We start from the raw sequence: 26,147 nt of genomic DNA, 5'->3' as shown, positions 1-26,147 counted from the left end.
TTTCATGATCACAGAACAAAGCATGCAATCAGTAGATTTAAAGGCAAAAGCAACGAGTCTTTGGTTGTTGTTTAGAGCATTTAACACAGCGCCTAGAATGTGAAGATCTCTGTTTTTTTTTTAAGTGGATTCATCTGGAGCACCTGGGTGGCTCAGTGGGTTAGGCGTCCAGCTTCTGATTTCAGCTCAGGTCATGATCTCATGGTTTCATGAGCTCAAGCCCCACATCAAGCTCTGTCTCTCCACCCTCCCCAACTCATGCTCTGTCTCAAAATACAGTTAACAAATTTTTTTTAAAATAAATAAAGTGGATTTATTTGATATCCTTTTTGGTCTTTACTTTAGAAAAAGGAAGATTTCCACTTTCAAATTGCCTTTTGAAACAAAGAGATCAAAGATATTATATTGAAAAATAATAATAAACATGCTGATACCCTAATCAGAAGAAACTAGGAAGTAAGTTAGAGATAGAAAAAAATAATCTGTGCTAAACTTTTGAAGAAACGCAAAAGTTTAATTGTAGAGTCAATGGCATAACGAAACTTGTATTTCACAAGACCTGGGGGTCTGATGGATTGCCCTTAAGCTTCATCCACATGAAAGATTACAGGGGATACCTTGGGTTCTAAAGTCAGTGGGTCTCATTTCCTTACTGGCAAGTAGGGTCTCTGGACACACAAACATCCAATGTGGGAAGAGGGAACCTGTTTTTTGTCAGGCAAAATTCCGCATGCCTGATTTAATGTCTCGGAGTGCTTTCCCAAACCCTGGTCAAATAAAATATACTAATTTCCTAATTGCACATGTTATTTTACTAGGCTCTACATATACAGTGATTTTAATGGACAAGGCTCTTAATCTAGCATAAGCAAATCCTTAAGGCATATTACACTAATTTGTCACCAATCTGAGCCTTGAATTTTTTATCTAGTCAGTCCTTCCTTCATTTTTGAATTTCTGCTTCAAACTCCACACTCCAAATATTTCATCCCTGAGCAAATAGTGTCAATAAAGTATCTGCAATCGTTCTAAAAATAACACATTGTCACCCTTGCAAAGAGATTCAAATGGTCACACTTTTAAAATTATAAGCCTATCGGGGTGCCTGGTGGCACAGTTAAGCATCCAACTTCAGCTCAAGTCACGATCTCGCCATTAGTGACTTTGAGCCCTGTGTTGGGCTCTGTGCTGACAGCTCGGAACCTGGAGCCTGCTTTGGATTCTGTGTCTCCCTCTCTCTCTGCACCTTCCACACTTGAATTCTGTCTCTCTGTCAAAAATAAATAAACATTTAAAAAAATAACAAAACAAATAAATAAAAAAATAAAAGTGTAAGTCTATAAATAACACTTAATGGAGTAGCTTAATAAGAAGAAAAGATAAAAGAAAATTCCAAATAAATAATTTGCTTTCTTTTTTCCTAATGTTTATTTATTTTTGAGAGCAAGACAGAGACAGAGACAGAGACAGGGCATAAGCAGGGGAAGGGTAGAGAGAGAGGAAGACACAGAATCTGAAGCAGGCTCCAGGCTCTGAGCTGTCAGCTTGGAGCCCCACTTGGGCCTTGAACTCACGAACTGTGGGATCATGACCTGAGCCGAAGTTGGATGCTTAACCGACTGAGCCACCCAAGCACCCCTAAATAACTTGTTTTCTATGGGCATTGCCCATAGTGCAATACTTGAGTGCAATACTTGCACTAAAATCATGCCTTTCTATACCTGAAACTAATGTACCATTGTGTGTCAACTATAATTTTAAAAATTTTGTTTAATTAAAAATGAAAAGAATGCCTTTCTGACTTGTAGACTAGAAACATGAAAAATTAAATAGACTTCCACAGTCAATGGAAGAATCTGGAAAGAATCTGAGTCACTGAAATTAAATAATCGATTGATTGCCCCATTCCTTCTGCTTATCCCTAAGGACAGTTTTCAGTGCCTCATATCTTTCTGCTGTGATCCTCTTGAACTATCTCTCTGGTTCAGGACTCAGAGTAATAAGGAATGATTTCTTTGCATGAAGAAATACCTCCAGATCATGTTTGAAATTCTTTACATACATAGTTCATTCATATGATTTCACATTATTTACATGGTTTGGGTTTGTTGATGAAAAAATACAATCCAGTTGAGAACTGCTCTTCCAGTCTGAAGGGTTAATGAAAGCTACAGAATGAAGTTGTTATATTCAGAGCATGACCTCCCAAGGTTGACAGTGACAATTAGTGAACAGGACTATGCGTCTCCTCCCCACCACCTGGCTGCCAGAGTGTATGTTAAATGAAAATAAGTCAGATTGAATTGTGCCACACATGCAAACATATCTTTACAAGCAGGTACAGAACCAGCAACCAGTTCCCATAAGCTTAATAAAGTCTTCCCTCAGAGTACCCCTGTTATGGACTGAATGTTTGTACCTCACCCCAAATCCATAGTCGAAGCCCTAACCCCCAGTGTGATGGTATTTGAAGGTGGGATCTTTGGGAGGTAATTAGGCTTCACTAAAGTCATGAGAGTTAACCCTCTATGATGGAAGTAGGCTCCCTCATAAGAAGACTCAGACTCCAGAGTGCTCTCTCTCTCTCTCTCTCTCTCATTCTTTCTCTCTGTTTCTCCATTATGTGAGGATATAGCAAGAAGGCAACCATCTACAAGTCAAGAAAAAGGTTCTCATCAGAACTGAACCATGATAGCAACTTGATCTTGGACTTCTCAGCCTCTAGAACTGTGAGAAGTAAGTGTCTGTTATTGCAGCCTGAGCTAAGACAACTCTTGGCTCTAAAAAGCATGCTGTAGGAAACTCCAAAGGAGATCTAATGATATTTTGAAGATAGGATCAATAAGCCTTTTAGATTTCCAGTACGGGAGAAACAAATGACTAAAGGGAGTTCTAGAGCTAAGGTGTCCACACCTTAGCACATTTCATGTGCACATTTCACCTCCACACATTTCATGCCACTATATTTATTGGCTTTTGCTGGGTCACTTTTATATATATATATATACATATATATAAAAGGATAAAAATGCCTGTTCAATCTTTCTAGTCGACTATTTACCCTGAACACTACTCATTCCTCCAGTGAAGAATTATTTGTAACACCCCTTTGTCTAAATAACAAAACCCTTTCTTGCAGATTTAGATAACAATATTTAACTAGCTAGCTCTGGAGTTTGGATTCCTGACAAAGCTACTTCCATTTTTTAAAAAGGCTACCATTATATTAAAAATAAAATGTCACCAATTTTCTGTATATTTTGAATGTTTACATTTAATAATCCTTTAACATAAAACACCTACAACAGACTATTAATTCATAGTCCACTATAGTCAGTGTGGTCTGGGAAGGGGACACGAGTGGAAATTGGTGATAAATGTCATTTTTCAATGCTGTAACTGTGATATTTGGCAGGTTGATTTGGAAATGACATCAAAGTCTGAAAAGAAGTCCTTAGTATGAAGAAAGTTAGGCCTGAGCCAAACAGCATGACCTGGTACCATCTCTTCAACCCTAAGTCAGGCCTTGATTCTTAAGACTCCAATGGCTTTGAAGTCTTCGCTAAGGAGTCTGCCTAAACCAAGGTCACCGTGATTTCAACTATGTCATGCTATCTCCCATGTGAGGCCACTCACAGACAAGTTCTAGCTCAATTGTAGTAGTCACACATGTAGTCTGATCCAGGCAACCCTTCTCATATGCACAAATGTAGTCCTCTTTTTACCATTTATTAACTAGATGAGTCTTACCTTTACTGCATTTGAGACAAATCTGAAAATATCAGGTAGTAATGGAAAATTCACCAAAACTGGATGAATTATTTTTCACTGAATTCACAAGTAGAATGAGTAGAGTAGCATATTTTGATCCCTGAAACTTTTTAATGTCTTTGGTGGGTTGTTAATGAGTTGCCGATAACTAATCCCCAGTGAAGAAAATTCTTTAAGAGTTGCTATAACTCAGATTAAGACAATTCATTAAAGTGTTCAGGAATAAACAGTTCTCACTTTATAATAACTTTATAACCTCTACACATATGCCATCAATAAAAGATGAAACAGAGAAAAAAACACACACAAGTAAGTTTTCAGCTGTCCTTCAAACTAAAGAGAATTTTCCTTTGTTCCTAAACCTCTTTCTACCCTATTGTCCTTAATGGCTATGAAGCTCTTGGTTTGGTCTCCCTCCTTGGCTTTTATCAAAAGTTTACCAGGCAATAATGGAAAAGCAGTGTATTCCTACTTCACGGAGCCATGAGTTTCTTCTGGTTAGTTCTGGCTTCTTATGGATATCTAATTCACACATTTAACTGGACTGACATAAATCCTAATAAGCCCTACAGAGCAAATTTCCCCCAGTCTTCTTCTGGTTAAGGGTTCAACTCTTGGGCTAGCAACATTCCTATCTGACTTCACTCTCCCTTGAGAGGTACATTAGAATCCACAGCAATTGACTCACCAATTAGCTCCATTTCTGGTTGAGATGCATCCAGAGAGCTTATAAAAAAAATCTATGACCCACAACGGGCTAAATGTATTATATTTAATGCCAGAGCAGATCTGTTGCTAAGTTCAGGTATACTTACGCTCTGCTAAATCACATAAGATTAATGATTGCTTCTTCTGGAACCAATTAATTGCTTGGGGTCTCTCTCTCACCTGGAATATATAAGATTAGTAAGAGCTATTTGGATTTTAATATTTAATGTGTATAAGAGATTTGGAGTTTTAGAAAATTTGAATTCACATTAAAGGAAACACATATTCTCACATTGTGTAGGGCTCAATTGCATCTTATGAAACCAACATCATAGAGCCATTGAATGTTCCGTCACTGCTACACAACAAACTTTCTCCTACCATAAATAGAACTTTAGACAAGTTATTCCTTCTAATAAGTACATGACAAAATTAAATAAACTGCCATAAAATTAACTTTGCAGAGTGGTCCAGTCATTCTAGATGACAGTTGGCTGAAGCACTGTTTCCGACATACCCCTAACCAGGCAAAATCTCCTTCAGAGGTTTCCAGTGAGGAGACAATGATCTTAGGAAGACAGAACTAACTAAATGGCTCTTGGTTTCAAAGGCCAATATAGGGTCAAAATTAGTAGTCATTGACTTCAATTATATTTTTTAAGAAGTCAAAGGTTTGTCACACAGATAAGGATACATAAGAAATCTAAACAATGCACCTCCAATTAATTTATGTGTGTGTCTATAAGTTCCACATTGACAAGGTAATATCTATTCTGTATTCATAATAATTTAGTTAGACCATATATAAAGTCATCATATTGATATAGTTTCAGTCATTTCCCTAGTGCTGGAATATCATGTTTCAGATCATTTATGTGACAAGAGAAGAAATAAATACAAAACAGAGACAAGCGAACTGGGAACATAAAACTAAAAAATACATCTTTGACCTTCTTCTTCATATGTGACTATTATTTAACTCAACTGCATATGGTGCAAAATGGATTGCTGATTTTAAATGCTAAGTGTGTAGATCATAGTTAAGAACAAGTGACATGACTCATTAATATAGAAATTAAATGTCAGATTCTCTTCAATTTCCTGTTTTAAATTCTGCTTTGAATAGTTGGAAACTACTAGGCAGATTTCAAACCTCTAACATCTCATTTTCCAAGAGATGGGAAAAAATCTGAGTTTCTACCCCTTCCTCCTTGGCAAAGGTACAGATTGAAGTCACGGGCAAGGAACCGAAAAAGATTTTCTATTAGGGGACGCTGGAATTCATGTGACTCAACAAATCAGACTTGAAATCTTTTTCAGACGATGCTAAACATTCACTTTAGGGCACAAGGTCATGAATACTGAATGGCATGTTCCAATTCTGCCAGATTGGCCCAGGGACAGCACTTCCTGCTGATGTGCAGATGAAATCTGCCTTCAACAGTAAGGCCTGGTGCAGAGGCCTCAGGGAAGACTGGAAGGCTAGGGAGTTATGCCAGAGTCTACACAGCCAGCTGTGCATACATCATACCTTTTCCTAGAAAGGAAATCTGTGGAACTATCAATAGAATGGTAATGAGCTTACCTCATTATCATGGGACACAGACCAATCCCTGAACTACAGAAAGTAGTTCAAGAGGGGAGAAAATTCACTTAATAACTTGGTTGTTGGTTTACCATCAACTCTGAAACAGTCATTCTTGGGATCCTCATTCGTGCTTATGTAACAGGAAACAAAAGTGCTAAACCCATAATAGCCAATATTTATAAAGCATTTATTATGATGTCTGGCACTATTCTATGTGTTTGCTATGTGTTAACCAATTTAATTCTCAAAATAACTTTATGAGGTAGTTTCTATTATTATTCCCATTTTACAGATGAGGAAACAGAGCAACAGAGAATTTAACTTGGAAACAGCAACGTGTAGGGTGTGAACTGAGATGATCTGGCTCCACAGCCCCTGCTCTTCATGACTATAGTGTTCTCATGGATTCATCCAGTGACGTTTCTTTCTCAGCACTGCCTCTGCAAATCTGTTGTCAACTCCTTTGTCTAGATAACCTGTACCCCACTCCCTCCCTGAATGAAATCCTGGGCATCTCACAGCCTTTCTTCTAGAGAATAAAAGTCTTCAAGTAACTTGGAGGCATCAGAACAGTCACTATTAGGTAAATAATAGATGAAGTACAATGTAATATTAACTCGTAAAGCTCCAAACAAGCATCTCCTAGCACTTAGTACTTAGCACCTAGCACTTCTCAGCTAATGGCCATTGCGGGTGTTGCTCCGGGAGAGGGGCCCTGGTTGGCTGCTTCTTCATTCAGCCTGCCAGTTCCTCCAGTTCTCCCATGAGCAGCTACCATGATGTTGAAGGAAAAGAAAGTAGGTAAGGGAGAACTGGGGGCCAATACCTCCTACACTGAGCCAGCATTAGCTCACCCTGGCCACACTAGTGTTTAAACCTGACTGGGTCTCTGTGGCAGACTCTGTGAGCTCTTGGACAACCCCCAGTCACTGGATGACACTCTTCCTGTGTCTTCCGAGTAGCTTTTTGAAACCCTTCTTTGGCTCTGAGACTCAGTAATCCACCTTCACAATCATTTTTCTGTTTTGATCTCCACTCCAGGAAGCTACTCCTGTACCAAGCCCTTTTTGGGGACTCCAGGTCAACTCTCTCATGAACCCACTATGGGAAAGTGTCCTTTTTGTCCCATCACTGGTGGGACTGTGGTTATTTCCTAAAGCATAGCTCTTTGATCTGCAGCTGCAGGCTGATTTCCAGCCTCCCTTTGGGCAGGAGATGCAAAGTAGCCCTTGGGGGAGTCCCTGGAAGCCACTGTCACTGTACTTGAAGGGCAAGGTAACACCCCTTATGTCATTATATAATGACCACTCTCTTAAGACAACTGTCCAGTTTCCCACTTCAGCCTCTTAGTGAGAGCTGGCTCCAAGTGGTCTGCCTCATCGTGTGGGGAGTCTTGCTTAGAGGTCTAACACCATAATTTGGAATATGGGAGAAGTTTGCTCTTACTGGCTTTGAACCTCTGCTGAAAATGAGACCAAATTAACATCCCCTTAGGATTACATAAGAGAGGCAGCTGGACCTCACAGGTAAAGTACTGGGAAAACAATCAAAAGCCCTGGGGCACCTGGGTGGCTTTAGTCAGTTGAGCGTCCAACTTCGACTTCGGCTCAGGTCATGATCTCGCAGTTCGTGAGTTCTGTGCATCGGGCTCTGTGCTGCCAGCTCAGAGCCTGGAGCCTGCTTCGGATTCTGTGTCTCCCTCTCTCTGCCCCTTCCCTGCTCATTCTCTGTCTCTCTCTCTCTCTCTCTCTCAAAAATGAATAAATGCTTAAAAAATATTTAAAAAAAAATCAAGAGCCCCACATTCTAGTCCTGATTCTACCAAGAGTTAATTCTGCCACTATTGGGAGTTACTGTGTCTATTCAAGATTCAATTTCTACATATGTCTTCATTGAAGCTTCCCAAAGGGCTATCAAAAGAATTGTAGCACTGTGGGCTGCTAATGGTTGTTTCATGGGAATAAAAGGATTCCAAAATCAAATAAATTTGGATCATGATCATTAAGCTAAAGTTAAATTATGTTCTTTACAACAGAATTTCACATTAATATGCATGACAAGTCTCCAAAGAGAAATGTAATGTGCTGTAGTTCCTAAATGTTTCCACCCTGGGAACTTTGTTGCAGGGAATGCTCTTTAACATCTTCCTCAGAATACGATTTCAGAAAATCTAGACTCGATGAACTCAAAGCACCCACGCCCTAGCTTATCAGTATCTTTGGAATCCATAATTTCATGGCCCACCTGGGTTCTATACTCCTCCCCCCACCACCACCGGCCACTGCTCTTGGATATAGAGAAGTCACAGCTGAGTGTGGCATATGTGGTTGGCTGAAAAGGAAAGAGCCTTGTTTTGTATTGCAGGTTCAGTTATCCAAAACCAGATGCTGAGACACAGTGGGAATGGAGGGAATTATGAAGGATCAGCACCTACGGAAGGGAGAGGAAAGAGCAGTACTAGGTGGAGGGAAAAGTCTATAATGCAGCATGATAAAGCCTCAGCTGATCCCAGGGGGGACCTCAGAGGCAAATATTGCCCATCAAAGTTGGTCCACATCAGGCCCAAATGTCCAGGCCTTTATACCCCCATCTTGACCAGTTGAGCCCTTGAGTGAGGCAGCTGACACTGAAGGAGCAGTGAGAGGCTTGCGGTAAATTCTCCACTGGAAAGAATCTGGGAGATGTATCTCCATGTTCAACACACTCTTGCTTACATTAAGTGAACTCTCATGCTCATCTGCTCATAGAGAGAAGAATATGGAATGCAGAAAGAAAAGATCCACTTCCCTTTTTATCCTGGAAGGCACTGAAAGTGCTCAACTGGTTCAAAGGGGATCAATAAACTCTGTGAGATATGGGGTCTCTCTATAGTCAGGTATCCATTTCCAGAAGCAAAGGAGGACAAAGAAATTCCACCAACCTGCCAGAAAGCATTAAACAATCTCCTAGCATGGTGAATGGCTAGCCCCATTATAATCGGCACACCTTCATCCATGTTCCTCTTCCTGTCCCATCCAGTGCTGGAGACAAATGCTCAAAACTCATACACTATTCAATTAGAAATGAGTGAAGAATATACCAATAATAGGGAGAACTAACTGTAAAATGCAGTATATCCCACAGAGAGGTTTTTGTTCTCTTCCAATAGTATGTTTATAGAAATTGGCCTAGGGGCGCCTGGGTGGCGCAGTCGGTTAAGCGTCCGACTTCAGCCAGGTCACGATCTCGCGGTCCTTGAGTTCGAGCCCCGCGTCGGACTCTGGGCTGATGGCTCAGAGCCTGGAGCCTGTTTCCGATTCTGTGTCTCCCTCTCTCTCTGCCCCTCCCCCGTTCATGCTCTGTCTCTCTCTGTCCCAAAATAAATAAACGTTGAAAAAAAAAAAAAAAAAAAGAAAAAGAAAATGGCCTAATGGTAGACCCAAATTATTTAACACTTACACTGGATTATGAGTCACATTGACACAGGTGTCTACAAGGATCTAGGCAGTTCTGAGAGTGACTTATGAGAGTGCTGGTTTCTGAAGGTAGTCAGAAAAAGTAGAAGATCACGCCAAGGCAACATCAAAGCCAGCTAGAGCTCTGACTTAATTATAAGGCCAGCTCCAAACCTAAAAGCCAGATGGGGATCAAGGAAGGCACTAAAAAAACAGCCTCAGGTACCCACTTCCCTGGCTCAGAAAGAGTCACAAAGCCCCTGAAATCTACCTTTCCATATGTTCAATTGAGGCACCCAAGCTGTGAGTACGGAAACAAGTAGACTGTCAACTCTTCATCCTGAGCTATTTATGGAAAACCAAAGCGGTAGGTGATGCTGAGTGAGCATGTGGATTTGAGTAAAATGTTTCCCTGGCTGCTTTAACTTATGCAAAATCCAAACTGAAGAAAGCAACATAATGCTAATTAAAGCTGTAGCTCAGAGTTTGCCAAAACTGCTGGCTTTGATGAATGAGCCTTTCAAAGCTTCCCAAGCTCATGGATGATCCACCAGTCAGCATGTACCTCATTCAAAGACTCTAATCAAAGAGCTTTATTAAGTCACTAAGGAGTTATCCTAAATTATTTTAAAAGGATAATTATAAACAACTACTATTTAACATTTACTTTTTTAACCAAAATATTCTAGATACTTGTACAAAACCTCCAAAAGATTGGGAACCACTGCAGACTTTCTTTTTGAGTCACTGTCAGAGAAAATCCTGGTAACCTCTGCTCCCATCTGGTGATTCTGTAAAATGAACAGTTAGTATCTATGAAGGCATTCAAGGCATTTGACGACAGATCTAGTCCTGAAGATCCAATGATCAAGGGATCCAGAGAGAGTGAATTATTGAGGAGTTTCAGACCAAGAGGAAAAAAAAAAAAAAGACAGTTTACAGGCGAAGTGTGGGCAAACATCAATAGTGCTTGTCAAAGTATGCCCTTCCCAGTCCTTTACAGACGGGTGGGATCATGTGACTAGTTCTAGCTAGTGAAATGTGAGCAGAAATAACCTTGGTCATTTCCCGGCTGAGCTTGTAGAAAGCTCTTTAGTGCCCTTCTTGTCTTGCTGGTCTGCTTCTGCAGCAACAGAAGAGGTTGTGTGTTCCAGATGATGCAACCGTGATATGACTGTGTTCCCATCAGCCTGGATCCCTGATTCCCCTGATTCCTGATGCCCCTCTCTGACCTTCATGTAACCATTATCTTGAAGTTGGTAGGGTCCTTCGTAACTGTTTTTATACTTTTGCCACACTTACAGCTGTTCTTAAACACATCATGTTGTTTTGCATGTGTTTAAACTTTAAATAAATGGTACCTTATCACATGTATCAATCTATGTATTGCTTTACAGTTAACATTACATTTTTGGGAAAAAAATTGTATTTTTGACACTTACGCATGCAACTCTATGGAGCTCCTACAAGATTGAATGAAAGTACCACAATTTACTTATCTATTTTTCTCCTACACATTTGGGCCGTTTTACTTTCTGCTGTAATAAACAACACGGCAATACGTATTATAAATTCCCTGAAGCACATGTGCAAGAGTCTGCACTTCAAACTGAAATCATCAGATTGAAGTGTATGGACAGCTTTAGCTTTACCAGGTAATAACAAATAAAATCGCCTAACACTTGGGGCATCTGGTTAGTTCAATCAATTAAGCATCTGACCCTTGAATTCAGCTCATGTCATGATCTTACGGTTCGGGAGTTCGGACTCCATGTTGGGCTCTGAACTGTCACTCTCTCTGACTCTTTGTGGCTCACATGTGCTCTCTTTAACTCTTTCTCTCAATATAAATAAATAAACTTAAAAAAGAAAAAAACCTGACACTTGCACAGTATTAACTCTCATGAATTAAACACTGGGACAAGGCACTGTTTTCATTGAATCGTCGCACAAACCCTATGAGGTACCTTAGAACAGATACCTCCCAGTCTCAGGAAGCTCTGTTTAAGTGTGGTTATTATTATTATCATTTTTAAAATTATTTTTATTATTGTTATTAGTGTTTTGTAGACAAGGAAGCAGAGGTCTGGGTATTTGAAGTATGTCACATAGCTCCAGAGTCCGCACTAGTAAACACTAAGCTCTCTTCTCTTTGGCCTCCAAAGGTCCTAGAAGAGAGTTCTCATTTCTCCAAAGTCTTGCAACACTTAATACTATCAAGCTTTTCCATTTCTGCCAATCTTGTGCATGTGAGATGTTATTTCATGATTGCTTTTATTTTTGCTTTCCCAACTAGAAGTTGAGCTGTTTTCCATATGTTCATTGGCCATTCAGGTGTTCTCTTCTATTGTGATTGCCTGTTCACATGTATCTTTGGCCCATTTTTATAATGGGCTGTTTGCTTTTTTTTCCCATTGATTTGTAGGTCTTTTCTACACATCCTAGATACTAATTCTGTCAATTACACTTCTTTTCTTAAAAAAAAAAAAAAAAGCTGGCAGTTTTTTTTTTAATTATTATTATTTTTTAAGTAACCTCTTCCCCCAACATGGGGCTTGAACTCACAACCCTGAGATCAAGAGTCACATGCTCTACAGACTGAACCAGCCAGGTGCCCCAAATAATATTTATTTCAAATATCTTACCCAGTCTGTTAGTTGTAAATGAACCTTTTAAATATCTTTTATAACCAAAGAACTTTTCAGTGTTTATATATTCAAATTTATCAAACTTTTTGTTTATCCTTTTTCATGACTTATATTTAAGAAATACTTCCCTAACAGATATTATGAAGATAGTCATCAGTATTCTCTTCTAAGAGATTTAAAATTCTGTCTTTCATATTTAATTCTCAAATCTGCCTGGAATTTATTTTTAAATTTATCTAATGCTATTAAATTGTACTGCCACTATTTTTTTTTAATTTTTTTTTCAACGTTTTTATTTATTTTTGGGACAGAGAGAGACAGAGCATGAACGGGGGAGGGGCAGAGACAGAGGGAGACACAGAATCGGAAACAGGCTCCAGGCTCTGAGCCATCAGCCCAGAGCCTGAGGCGGGGCTCGAACTCACGGACCGCGAGATCGTGACCTGGCTGAGGCCGGACGCTTAACCGACTGCACCACCCAGGCGCCCCGTGCTGCCACTATTTAATAAGGCCCCTGCTTTTTCTACAGATTTATAGCGGTCTCCTTGGCAAGTGTCAAATGCTCATATGAGTTTGGGCTTTTGCTGAGCTCTATTTTGTACCAATCTGTTCCATTAATCTTTATGTTTATTTCTGGGGGAAAAAAGCACAATCTTGTGTTACCACAGTTTTATAATTTATCTTCATATCTGAAGGGTGAGCCTCCCCTCCTTGCCTTCTTCAAAATTGTTTTAGCTCCTCCTGGCCCATATATGAGATGCCTCTTGGCCTTTTTCATATGAATTTCAGGGTCAATTTGTCAAGTTCCATGAAAAACTCTATTGAGATTTTATTGGAATGTTATTGAGTTTGTAAGCTTTTGGGGGAAGAAATAACATCAAGTATTTTAATAACAACAATATCAATTCTTATCATCTATTAACATAGTATATACCTCTACTTGTTCAGATTTTTTCCTTAGGTCCTTTAGTAATGTATTTTAATATTCTCCATGGATAACTCATATACATTTACTTCTAGGTTACCTTTGGGTTTTTGGTGCTCTTGGAATGGCATCTTTCTTTCATTTTTTATTCTTATTTATTTCTGATATGGCAATACAAATGATTTTTGTATGGTGATCTTTTTTTTTTTTTTTTTTTTTAGTGTTTATTTATTTTGGAGAGAGACAGAGACAGAGACAGAGACAGAGACAGAGTACTGGCGGGGGAGGGGCAGAGAGAGAGGGAGACACAGAATCCAAGGCAGACTCCAGGCTCTGAGCTGTCAGCACAGAGCCTGACACGGAGCTCAAACTCACAGGTTGCAAGATCATAACCTGAGCTGAAGTCAGAAATTTAACCAACTGAGCCACCCAGGTACTCCATATGTCAATCTTTTATACAGAAAACTTGCTGAACTATTTTATTATATCTAATAACTTGTCCATAAAGTCATTTGGAGTTTCAACATATACAATAGACTACAACCTATTCAGAAAATGTTGTCTTTTCCCCTTGCTTATATTCCATGTCCTTTGTCTTATCACATTGGCTGAGACTTCCAGTAAAGTCTTGAGTTAGAAAGAGGGAGGGACTGGGTGCTCAAAGTCACCCAGCTAGATAATGACAGTCAACCCAATGTTGAATACCAAAGTCTTATCTCCTTGTCACTATATAAATATTTTTCTCTGAAAGAGATTTCCCCCTTAGTCTTCAGTTACCTTAGTCTTCAGTTACCTTATTAGATCAGTTTTAGATGACTGTAAAAAAATTTTTAATTAAGTAAAAAGGAATGATACAATCATACAAACATTAAAAGTAGATTGATAACGAAGTAGTAAACTTACGATAGGACTTTCTTACATTTAAGCAGTCACCAGAAAGCTTCATTACATGCTTCAAGTTACATTGCTTAGCAACAGCTCTTCAGAAATTTCAGTTATCAGCATGATCACTAAAAAGAGAATAAGCTGCAAAATGAATTTACAAAAGCTGGATACATTTGCATCTAGAAATAAATGAGTAAATACTTAATTGTGGTTCAAAATGTAGTCATTGTCCTATCTATAGCTATCATTTTTGAGGCATTTTTAAGGCTAAATCTTGCCAGCATCTGTCATTTTGTTTCCATTTTCTCCATTTATATACAGTATCACATATACAGACAGTTTGGTCCTTACTTTCCAAATTTGGGAGAGAGTTCCCTTGAACTGAAAAATAGGCAAATGACTAAGAGGATCTAGTCCTTCTTTTCTGGTCATCACCTGCCTCTGCTCTAATGTTGGCACCCAGAAAGTGCTCAACACTGGGCTGGAGAGAGCGAACCTGCATGCCCTATTACTATGCAGATTCAACCTGAGCTGCACTTTGGAAGATGGGGGAAAAAAGGAAACCCAAAAGGCTTTGCTTTGGTTACCACTTTCAGTGAGTTTCTCATAGTGTCATGCTCATACTAAGGCACAAAGATGAACAAGGATTTTCCTTGTTTCATGAGCTACATGTCTAATGAAGGAGTCAGTACTGAGTGACAAGTGTTCTAGTGAATGCATGTCTGAAGTGCACAAAACAAAGAGGAGGAACCATCTAACTCAACTTGTTTCCCAGGAAGACTGGGGCTATATGCGTGACTAACCTTCCATAAACTAGAAAAATAATCTCCAGTAAGTAACCTCTACAAACATAAACAGTTGAAGCCTCTAATCTGTAAAAACTCTCATGTGTAAGAGATTAACCCTCTTATTGACCAAGGCGAAGGATATGCTCAAGCGATTAACAAAGTATAAAATGCAAGTGGCCAATAAACCAATGAAAAGATGTTTAACAAAGTATAAGATGCAAATGGCCAATAAACCAATGAAAAGATGTTCAACCACACCGGTCGTTAGTTAAAGAACAAAACATCAGTGATATTATCTTTCAGTTTGACAAGCATTCAAACAATTGTTACTGCTTGCAATGGAAAAGATATTGGTAAAGGAATTATTCATTGTGTGCAAGAATGCAAAAAGAGATAACTTTTCTAGAGAAATTTGGCAAATTGTGTAAAATTTTAAACTATTCTTTAATAAGTCATTCAAGGGGTGCCTGGGTGGCGCAGTCGGTTAAGCGTCCGACTTCAGCCAGGTCACGATCTCGCGGTCCATGAGTTCGAGCCCCGCGTCGGGCTCTGGGCTGATGGCTCAGAGCCTGGAGCCTGTTTCCGATTATGTGTCTCCCTCTCTCTGCCCCTCCCCCGTTCATGCTCTGTCTCTCTCTGTCCCCAAAATAAATAAACGTTGAAAAAAAAAATTAAAAAAAAAAAAGTCATTCAATTTCTTAGAATATATCCTCAGAAAAATAATCAAAGTATATGCGGATGCAGGTGTTACCTGTAGATTTATTTAAAACAGTAAAAAAAATGTTTTTAAATGTTTATTTATTTGATTACATAAAATATAGTATAGCTACCCATTATGCTATTATGCATCTGTTTTTTTAAGTTAATTTATTTAAATTTCAGTTAGTTAACATACAATGTAGTATTGGTTTCAGGAGTCCAACGCAGTAATTCATCACTTACATATAATACCCAGTGCTCATCTCAGCAAGAGCCTTCTTTAATGCCCATCACCCATTTAGCCCATCTCCCCACTCAGCTCCCCTCCAGCAACACTCAGTATTTGTTCTGTGTATTTAGGTTTGTCTCCCTCTGTTTTTATCCTATTTTTCCTTCCCTTCCCCCATGTTCATCTGTTTTGTTTCTTAAATTCCACAAATGAGTGAAATCATACAGTATTTGTCTTTCTCTGACTGGCTTATTTCACTTAGCATAATACATTCTAGCTCCATCCACTTTGCTGCAAATAGCAAGATTTCACTATTTTTCATCACCAAGTGGTATTCCATTGTACATATCTATCACATCTTTATCCATTCATCAGTCAATGGACATTTGGTCTCTTTCCATAATTTGGCTACTGTTAATAATGCTGTTATAAACATTGGGATGCATGTGCCCCTTTGAATCAACATTTTTATACCCTTTGGATAAATACCTAGAAATGCAGTTAATGGGTCATTAGGGTAGTTCTATTTTTACTTTTTTGAGGAATCTCCATACTTTTTTCCAGAGTGGCTGCACCAGTTTGCATCTGTTTTAAAAGCTGAAGTAGGTAACTTTTAACTTGAAAAGATGCTCAAGATACATTTTTTTAAGTGAAAAGATATCCAAGATGGATATATATAGATATATCTATAGGTATATCTATATCTATACCTATATCTATATTAACTTTTTAACGTTTATTTTTGAGAGAGAGAGAGAGGGAGAGGGAGGGGGGGAAGGGCAGAGATCGGGCGAGACACAGAATGCAAAACAGGCTCCAGGCTCTGAGCTGTCAGCACAGAGCCTGATGCGGGGCTTGAACTCACGAACTGTGAGATGACCTGAGCCGAAGTTGGACGCTTAACTGACTGAGCCACCCAGACACCCCAAGATATATTTTTTAAGTGACAAAGCACTTTATAAAACTGTATGTTGAGTAAGATCCCATTTATATAAATATATTATGTATGCATGAAAAACTGGAAGTCTATGCACTAAAGAGTTAGCGGTGGTTGTCTCTGGGAGATGAGCTTACAGGGAACCTCCACACTATACGTTTGAACATTTGAATATGTAGTTTGAATTTTTGTCACAGAGCATGTGTTACTCTTACAATCAAAACGAAACCAAGATAGCTCTCCTAAAAGAAGGGATGCTCTTTTTCAAGTTTACAGAATGTTATTGAAATGGTATTATGTATAAATATTATATCTTATGGAAATTATTGGAATAATAACTTTTTCTAAAACTTCTTATTAAATATGTATATCCAGTCAAGTTATTTGAGCAAAATTGCCAGCAATTTCAATGCCTGTTCTTGACTCTAAAATATGCCAGGGCTATCACCATACAAATAGGTCTCTGTTGTGATTAAATAGAGGTCACAAGAGTCTTTCCAAGGGAAGCCTGCTTCCTCTTCTCCCAAAATATATGGTTTTAAGCTTCTTTATGGATTCATGTAAGTCTGTGAGATATTTTCATTGAAAAAGAGTGGCTCCACATGTGGGTGGTAACTTCCAAGCTTATGTTGTTAATCAGTCTGTAGCTCAGATTTTTTCCCACTTCAAGTAATTAGCCATTAGGGCAAGCAAAACACATTTTTGGTGCCAAACACAAAAATTTCAAGGATTCAAGAATTAAAAAAGCAAAACAAAAACAAAAACAAAACAACCAAAAAACATAAAAAACCAAAGAAGATGACACAAAAATGTTGTATAAGAGCCGCTATAAAAAATAAAGAAATATAACCATCAGGAATGTATTGCTTCAGTTGATGTGAGGATTGGAGGGGCTACTTGTAGAATCAATTACCGAGGTTATGACAACAAGCATGAGCCTGTCTACAGCCAAACAGCAGTAATATAACTGAAGGTCTCTCAGTATGGAAATCTCTGCTGCCCTGACAAAATTGTGTGTGTAAGCTTGTTTACCAGAGACACCAGGATGAGGAGCAGCCACACTACATAATCTTCCTCTGTACCAGATCGATTCAGAGACAGAAAGTCTCTACCAACAGAGTCAGACTCCTTTGCCATATATTCTAAAGTATAGTCCGGTACAGAAAGTATAATGAGAAAAATTTGGGAGCAACACTCAAGTAGATATTACCAACCAGTAGATATTATCAAACTCCAACTGGACATCATACTGCGCCCAGACTGAATCAGGGTCAAAGCAACACAATAGACTAGGAACTTACGGGGTGGGGACATAATGTAAGCGTGCTACCCGTGCATCTCTGTGATTCTCGTGACCTTATGGTTGCCAGATGGCTGCAATAGCACCAAGCATCACAACTTCTCACAATGTTGATAAGTTCCAAAGCAGGAAAGATGGGATGAGTCTCCTGCAGCCCAGAAGATCTTTCCTAGAATCCCCCAGCTGATTTCTTATGTCCATGGCTAAATTTTCGCTACAGGTTTCCTCCCAAGAATCATTCATGGAGGTCTGTAAGGCATATCCCCAGAAACGGCCTTTGTTTTAGGGAGACTCTCTTAACAAAATTGTTGATGAGTGGGACACCTGGGTGGCTCAGTCAGTTAAGCCTCTGACTTGGGCTCAGGTCATGACCTCACCATTTGTGGGTTTGAGCCCCATGCCGGTCTCTGTGCTGACAGCTCAGAGCCTGGAGCCTGCTTCAGATTCATTCTCTCTCTCTCTCTGTCTCTCTCTCTCTCTCTGCCCCTTCCTCACTCATGCTCTGTCTCTCTCTCTCAAATAAACTTAAAAAAAATTGTTTTTAGTTGCTGATGAGCTAAGACATCAAAAAATTGCCCCCAAGCTCAAAACTTGCACTCTACTCAGAAAGTGGAACACATTCATCAGCAGCCTTTTGCAGACTTCTATGAGATGGTGGTGACAACATTTGCCTCTTAGGAAAGGTCTGTGAAGGAAACCAGCTTTGAGTTTACCTGGACTCCTCCTAGTGTGCTCCTCTCATGCTCTATCTTGAACGATCCACCATCACTGTGGCTGGCAGGAGTAAGTAGCCATTTTCTCATCTCCTCCTCAAAGCAGACCTCTGGGTTTGTGTCTCAGGAGAAGGCACAGCATCCAGTGACACAAATTGGCCCCGGCCCAGGCAGTCTCCCAAGTTGGTGGATTTGCTAAAATTGGTAATTTGCACGTTCACGTCCTTAAAAGGTATACCTACAGGCAAAAACAAACAAACAAACAAACAAACAAACAAAAAAACCATGTTGCAAATCCAGGAATTTAATAGCTATTTTTTTACTGAATACTTACCTGTATGCCAAACTCTAAGCTGAGTGCTTTACATATATATCCACAGGTAATGTCACTTAATCTTGTACAAAATCTTAGAAGGCTGTTGCTGACATTTTACCCTCAGTGAGAAAACAGAGACTGTGTGACATTAACCTACAGGCCATAAGGGGAAGAGTTGGATTCACTCAGATCTGTCTGATTAAAACTTGTGTGCACATCTACCACACTTTGTTTTATTGTCAATGTGTGCAAAAAAAAAGAAAACCCCAAACAGCAACCACAAAAAAGACAAAAACAAAAACAAAACACCTACAAGGCATGATACAACTGATCATTGTGGTCACAAATACCCAACAATGTGAAATCCACAAACACTCCCAACCTATCCACACTGTTCTTGCTAGCAATCAGCACTCTTACGACATTCAAGAGATGCTGGATCTCTGGTCACCAGATCGTATGTGTGACTTCCTGACCACAGCCCCAAGCTAGATCAGAGAGATGGGTGTACAGGGTGTTGCCTGAATAATTGAGAAGGGCAGGGGAAGAGCCTCCTGAATAATTGAGAAGGGCAGGGGGAGAGCCTTTACGTAGAGCCTTCAACAATACTTCCTAGAACAATTCTGCAGAGCTAGTGGACAGGATTCTCTGCCACATTTGGAAGTAAAATATATCAGTCAAGTTCAATTGGGGTAGGGGGAAAAACACTTCTCTCAATTTCCAACAGAGGAAATTTAATACACGCATTGGTTGCAAGGGTGTTGGAACAGCTGGAAAGACAAAAGAAGAAAAATAACGTTCCTTGGGGATCCGTATTTGTGGGAAACCACTACCGGCCGTAGTTGGAGGAGCAGAAAGGGAAAATAGCATTACTCGTAGCCAGGGCTCAATGTGCTGCTGAGCTTCCCATTGGACCTGAGCTGCCTGTGCAGAAACCAGAGCCCATACTCCAGCTACTGTTATTGCTGGTGCAGCCTCAGCCACTGTAGCCCTCACCACTATTCCTCCAAATTCTGGAAGAAGGACAGAATTCACTTCTCTATACCTGCCTTGCCAGTCTCCTGACATCGCCACCCACTGGCCAAACATAACCAAACACCCACTGGGGAGGGAATCTACAAAGGGAGCTTGCCCTGACGCACCCAGACCACGGTAAGGCAGAGTGAAGTGTAAGCAAATAGGCAAAAGACCAGCATATTAGGGGGACAGGGAACAGTTTTTGTAGCTTTTAGCTCCAGGAATCTCCTACCCTAGGTAGGAGAAACCACTGCATCTACAACTGTTGGGACCAGAGTCACAGTGCCTCTCCTAGATCTATACAGACAAAAGTTGCAGGCCTCGCCATCATCAAAATTATATACTTTGTTCGTCCAACGACACAGTTATGAAAAATGAAAAGCCAAGCCACGCACTTGGGGAAAAAATTTCCAAAGCATATGTCCAATGGAGGATTTTTTCTAGAAGATATAAAGAACTTTTACAACTTAATAGACAACCAACCCACACTCTTATCCTCCCTTGTCCTCTTATCCTGGCCTGAGATCTCTTCTGGGCTGCTCCAGCTGTATGCTGGAGAACAACCCCTTGAGCTGGGACAGTCAGGGGCTCTCTATGTGATGATTTGCAAATTGCGTCTGGAAGACTGTTTTCAGGCCCATGCCTGACTGTTGGTGCTCTTGCATTAGTTTCCTAGGGCTGCTGTAACAAATTATCACAAACTGGGTGTCACAAAACAACAGAAACTTATCCTTTCATAGTCCTGGAGGCCAGATATCTGAAATCAAGGCGTTGCAGGGTTGGCTCCTTCTGGAGGATCTAAAGAAGAATCTGTTCTGAGACTCTCTCAAACTTCTGGTGGCAACCCTTGGTGTTCTTTGGCTTAAGGCTGCATAAGTCCAATTTCTGCCCTCCTCTTCACAGGCCTTCTTCTCTCTGTATCTCCTTCTATCTCTAATAAGGATGCTCATCATTGGATCCAGCTAACCCTGGGTGATATCATTAAGGTCCAATCTAATCCTGGATGATATCATTTCAAGATCTTTACCTTAACTTCATCAGAAAGGCCTTTATTCTAAATAAGGTCACATTCTGATCTTCTGGGTGGACGTATCCCTTGGAGTCCACAATTCAACCCTCTACCATCCTGAACTCAGAGACTTTCTTAGTCTTGGCGACCCCCAAGCTATATTCAAGAAGGTGAGATTCCAGTCTCCCATACTCTGTTTCCCCTAGGCCACTCTGGGAGTTTCTGCTGCTCCCATAAGGCTCTCAAGATGTGGTCCCAAGAAGGACAGAAGGATACCTCCTTCTTTTCTAGGCCTAGGTTCAAAACCAGTTAAAACAAGGTACCTGGGTGGTTCATGCAGTTAAGGTCTGACTCCAATGCAAGTCATGATCTCATGGCGTGGGCTTGTGAGTTTCAGCCCTGCATTGGGCTCTTTGCTGGCAGTGCAGAGCTCACTTGGAAAACTCTGTCCCCATCTCCGCTGCCCCTCCCCTGCTTGTGTGCACATGCTTTCTCTCTCGCAAAAATAAATTAAAAAAAAAAGTTAAACCACAGGTTCAAAATTAATTTTAGAACAACTGGTATTCCAAGTAAGCACTCAACAAATGGTCCCCATCATGACAATGTTGGTAATTATTGCTGTGGTTATAATTACCCTGTGAAATGAAAATCCAGTATTGAAATTATCTTACATCATCGTATATCAAAAATAACTACTCTCAAGTCATGAACAAATGTATTTCTGGCTCATATAAAAACACTATTGAACTGGAGGGTATTATGCTAAGTGAAAGAAGTCAGTCAGAGAAAGACAGATATCATGTTTTCACCCATATGTGGATCTTGAGAAACTTAACAGGAGACCATGGGGGAATAAAAGGGGGAAAAATAGTTACAAACAGAGAGGAAGGGAGGCAACCCACAAGAGACTCTTAAATACAGAGAGCAAACTGAGGGTGGATGGGGGGTGGGGGAAGGGGAGAGTGGGTGATGGGCATGGAGGAAGGCACCTGTTGGAATGAGCACTGGGTGTTGTATGGAAGCCGATTTGACAATAAATTATATTAAAAATTTTTTTCACTAGAAAAAAATATGTAAATAAACAAAACACTATTGATATCTGCTCTGCTCATTATGACTGAAATCAAAGTCATGAGTACACAGCATGTGAAATGCATAAGCTCATGTTTTACAAATCAACTATCACGGTGGAAGCCTGCTATAGCTTGGCACCCTAACAGTTAAACACGGATGAGAGTGAGCCTTCACAACAGTGATAGTCTTCTGCCATTGCTAATTATTATTTCAAGTAGCTCATGTTGTCCTCCTGGAAATAGATTCAGTGACATTTAGCTTTTTGGTCTTGAGAAGCAAAGGACAAATCCCCCCAACAGAAGGCTCACCCAACCTGTTCTTTGCTCTTACTGATGTGAAGTTCTTTCCCCACAGCCACCATTGATACAAATGGAACCACTCTTCTGTTCCATGATAGCAAATTCTGCCACAGGGGGAAGCCCTTCTCCCTCCAAAATGTTGAAGGAGCCTTTTGCTCTCTGCTCTCCACATTATTCCTCTGAAGCAATGAGCATATAATAGCCTCACAGGGAGGTCATGATGCGTTACCCATCCACACAGATAATTTAAATTGTTGTAAGTGCTTTGCTAGCAGGAGTATGGGATGCTCTGGAAGCACACGTGGGCCTTAAGGAAGTTCTGCGAGTGAAAATGGAGACAAGCTGGTGACTGGGGCTGATGGCACAAAGCAGGTGTGAGGAAGCCAAAGCCCTGAGCATGTTTAGGACAGAAAGACAAGGCTAGAAAGATTGGGTCATGCGAGACTCTGTTTATGGTGTATATCACAACATCTAATTAACTCGGCCCTTAATGCCAACATATTCCTTGTATTAAGGATATAAGTATAGAAAACGGAAGAATTCTCAATAGAACATGCTATTGGCTAAATATCCTAATGTATAAACAGAACTATCTCTAATTTCTAATGCGTATCCATGTATGTGTACATGCATGCACAGTATCCTCTGAAGCACTTCATAAGAGACATAGAGAATTCATTAAGAACCATAATGAGGGGGTGCCTGGGTGGCTCGGCCGATGAAGCATCCAATTTCGGCTCAGGTCATGATCTCACAGTTTTTGAGTTCGAGCCCTATGTCGAGCTCAGTGCTGACAGCTTGGAGCCTGGAGATTGATTTGGATTCTGTGTCTCCCCCTTTCTCTGCCCTTCCTCCATTCGTGCTCTGTCTCTGTCTCTCAAAAATAAATAAACATTACAAAATATTGTTTTTTTATAAATTTTTTTTTCAACGTTTATTTATTTTTGGGACAGAGAGAGACAGAGCATGAACGGGGGAGGGGCAGAGAGAGAGGGAGACACAGAATCGGAAACAGGCTCCAGGCTCTGAGCCATCAGCCCAGAGCCCGACGCGGGGCTCGAACCCACGGACCGCGAGATCGTGACCTGGCTGAAGTCGGACGCTTAACCGACTGCGCCACCCAGGCGCCCCCAAAATATTTTTTAAAGAACCACAATGAAATGTTTAAGAGAAAAACTCAATTAAGAATAACAGAAATTAAATGCTAAATTTGTGATACTCCATGGTCATAGCTGGATATAACCTTTGCAACAGAATGATAATGAGCTTTCAGAATCATTCTTAATTGGATTCAAGTCCAGGCTCCCCCACAATCTGTGTTCTGTTGGTCAAATCAACAATGTACTTATCTAACAGGCTGAAAATAATCTCTTCATCGCTAGATTACAGTGAGAATTAGAGGAGATAGCATCTGTAAGCACCCAGCACTGTGCTAGCACATCCTGTGTGATCAATAAATGCTAATTCCCTTACATTCCTTAATGCTAATGTGGAATTAAGAAACACCAGCCTTGCCATTTGGACATTCAGAAGACAACACAAGGCCCTGTGATGGTTAGCCTTGGAAGGAAAGAAACTGAGAATGGTCTGAGACAGACAATAAGATCAGGAAGCCCCAGGAAGAATCACAAATGGAAGAAGTTACTTTGCATTTCAATCATAAGCAAAATTCAAATTATCATCAACAGCATCTGCACAAGAAGGATAAAATGCTCTGATATAATTGGTTTGAACTTCTTTCTACTTAAGAATTTGAGAAATTAATTTTGTCCACTTTTTGCTAACCTCCCTTGGAGGGGGGGCGGTTGGGCAGTAAGAGATGAGGATGGGAAGGGCAAGTGAGGGAATGTTTTAACCACAATTTGGAAAACAATTTATAAGATGATTCTGAAGAAGGAGACCTTTACCACAGTGCAGTTAATCTCTTCCCAATTACTTTGCCTGCTGTAATGAGTAAAGGTGACCTCTTCCTTCCCTGCTCACAGACTTGCTTTTTCCCCACATATTTACCACCCCACCCCACCCCCACCCAGACACAGTGGCTCAGCCTCTAGTAAGCTCAACATCTCTCTCTAAAATTTTAAATCAAATGGCTGCAGGCAATACAGGATCCAGAACAATACATACTAAATCACAATTTGTGTCTGGAACACACTTTGATGTGACAAAGTTACAGGCAACAGAGAAACATTACAAGATAAATTATTTAGCTCTACTGAAATGATTAAAATAGAGACAGGATTTGAGAAAGCACCCAAAATACAAAGCAAAGGTATTACTTATGTCCATTTGGCTACCATTTCTACTCTATGAGAGAAAAATCTAGAAAGAAGGACGATAAATGAAACTAACCTAAAGCCTTCTAGGCGTTTTGGCAAAGCACCGGGAGAGGTAGAGTTAGTCAGTCAAGATTCATTAGGCACTTGTGGTGCCCACAGGGGGGCAGGAAGTGCTCACTGAGCCCTGTCATCAGTTTTAGATTCTCAGAAACTCCTGAGGGACACTTCGTGTGTCTTGATAGTTTTTCCAAACACTGAACAAAGACCAGGCTGTGTTTCAAGCCTTTTTCAAATGATAAACAAACCTTTTTACCAACAAAGAACAGACACCACGATGTCACATGTTGGTGTTCATTTATGATCTTCCTGCTTGGTGCAATTAGCCCCTTAATCCATAAACTCTTGAGCTCCTACTGTGTGCCAGCCACTAATCCAACTGCTTTTAAGGACTTCACATCGCGGTGAAGAGCAAACAGGTAAATAGAGAGATGCATTAATTTCTAATAAGTGGAATGGAAGAGGTAACCGTGAGGTGTCATGAGTAGGGGGAGTGTATTTAACCCAAACTGGAAAGTGGGGAGCTCAAGAAGTCTTCGTAAAGGGAATGACATCTCTGACTAGGTTTGTTGTTGTTGTTGTTGTTGTTGTTGTTATTTGTTTTTTGTGTTTTTTAAAACTAGATATTAGGTTTTTAAAGTTAAGTAGGAGCTATTCTAACAAAGAAGTCAGGGTGAGTTGGTGGTGATAACGATGGCCCAGGTAGCCAAGAGGTGCTGTGGAAAGGCACAAGGAAAAACTAGCACAATCTTTGGGGACTGATATTGGGGGCTACATCTAGCATAAAGTGGAGGGCATGAAGGGTTAAGGGTGCTGAGACATGCTGAGAGGTCAATCATGTCAACAAGGTAAATGGAAGCCAAGTCTGCAAGAGCCTTGGATGCCCTAAGGAGTATGATTGTTATCCTCAAAGCAGTTCAAAGCCATTGTAGGATTTTAGCAGGGAAGTTCACAGTTCAAGATTTGTATTCTTCTCACTGCAGCAAAGGTAGAAAATGGACCTAAGATCACAGCGGTGAAACAGTTTTACTCCACATTGAATAGGATGCCATTCCCCTCTCTGTACTCCCTAGAAGTGCAGGCGGTGCAGGAGAAGACACATTTGGAAGAAAGAGGGAAAGAAGAGCTCAGTTTAGGAAATGCTAAACTTATGGTGCCTGTGCTACGTCCCAGTGAATGTGTCCACTTTGATTTACGGAAGAGGTTCAGGGTGGTGGTACAGATTGGGGAACAGGTGACTGTGGATGCCGTGGAGGCAGGGCTAATGCTCAGCTGTGATGCTCTGGCATGGCTCTGTCAGATGCTTATGGCCAGAATCTGTTTCTATTTGTCCATGCCCACCTTTGTCAGTTATTAAATATTGTGACCAGAATCTCCATATGAGATGATCCAGAATTACAGTAGGAAAGGGTTGAAGATAGAACTCTACAAAATGTTCATGTATTTACTGGAGGACCAAAGATGAAGGGGG

The sequence above is a fragment of the Herpailurus yagouaroundi genome, unplaced genomic scaffold (genome assembly GCF_014898765.1).
Source record: "Herpailurus yagouaroundi ecotype Mexico unplaced genomic scaffold, PumYag 139, whole genome shotgun sequence".
Taxonomy (NCBI): domain Eukaryota; kingdom Metazoa; phylum Chordata; class Mammalia; order Carnivora; family Felidae; genus Herpailurus; species Herpailurus yagouaroundi.
The sequence above is the reverse complement of the archived record's forward strand: the minus strand, read 5'-3'. Positions refer to the sequence as shown.